Source organism: Nuphar pumila, chromosome 16 (assembly GCF_984573655.1).
Source record: "Nuphar pumila chromosome 16, dmNupPumi1.hap1.1, whole genome shotgun sequence".
Classification (NCBI taxonomy): domain Eukaryota; kingdom Viridiplantae; phylum Streptophyta; class Magnoliopsida; order Nymphaeales; family Nymphaeaceae; genus Nuphar; species Nuphar pumila.
Genome location: NC_143264.1, coordinates 60,156,740 through 60,157,895, shown reverse-complemented (window position 1 = coordinate 60,157,895; position 1,156 = coordinate 60,156,740).

Genomic DNA, 1,156 nt, shown 5'->3' with positions numbered 1-1,156 from the left:
ACAAGGTTTCAACATTGTACCAACGGGGCCTCCGCTTGTCTGGTAGGAGCAGTTACTGCACCTCACCTTGTGTTGAGATGTTGCAGGTCCAAAACCCAATGATAGTTGTATAACTGGAAAGGGTCTGCCTAACCTAGAGGTGGCAGACATGCTTAATTCAACACGACCCGGCATGCGGCACGCCAGTTCAGGCCCATTAACGGGTCCGGTTCATTGAATCAGACCGTTTGTGAGAAGGCCAAATCACACTGGCCCAGTGGAACTGGCACGGTTGGGTCGGGCCGGTTCATGGGTTGAATCGACTGAACCGAAAAAATTGGAAAAAAAATGGACACCATGATTTTACATGGAAAACCTTGAAAAGAAAAAACCACGGGACCAAAGTCCGAAATTTCACTATGAAAAAAATTACAAGTAGAATACAAATTAAAATTAGAAAGAAAAAAATATCAAACTATAAATATTACAACTAAAAATAAAATTAAGACTATGTGTCAGATGGACTTGAACTTGAAACCATCCCTTTTTTTCTCTTCTTCGTGACAAGCCAATCTTTATAGCATACAAACATTTCTAATGCATCGAGGGTAAGTTGACTTCTTTTTTCATTAAGAATCCTATTACCTGCACTAAAAGCAGATTTTTCGATGGAACTGTGGACACCAAAGGGGTTAGTAGATCATGCGTTATTGCGACAAGAATAAGATATGTTTTTTGATGTTCTTTCCACTATACTAAAATATCAAAATTTTCAATTTCTATATTAGTCATAAAACTAACATAATCTTGTTGTAAATAAAAATTAAGCTCACTAAAAAATGATTGTGTTTGTTTTTATTTTTTTTATTATAATTGCTATTGTTAAATTTTTACAACTACGTGATTGATCAATTATGTTAGATTATTTTTACTATCAAATTTTATTTCATATAAAATATACATATCTCTTAATAAAGTTATAGTTTGTTGCTTTACTTTTTCAATTTCAATAATTTTGGGTGCAATATTTTCTTTAAAAGTTTGTAAAAGAGCATCTTATTCATTTCTTTAATTCTTGGTCGATCCATGATTGTAGCTAAACAATATAAAAGTGAAATATTTTTTTGATATTTTAAAATTTTCATTTCCATAAGTTTAACAAGATTTGTAAAAATAA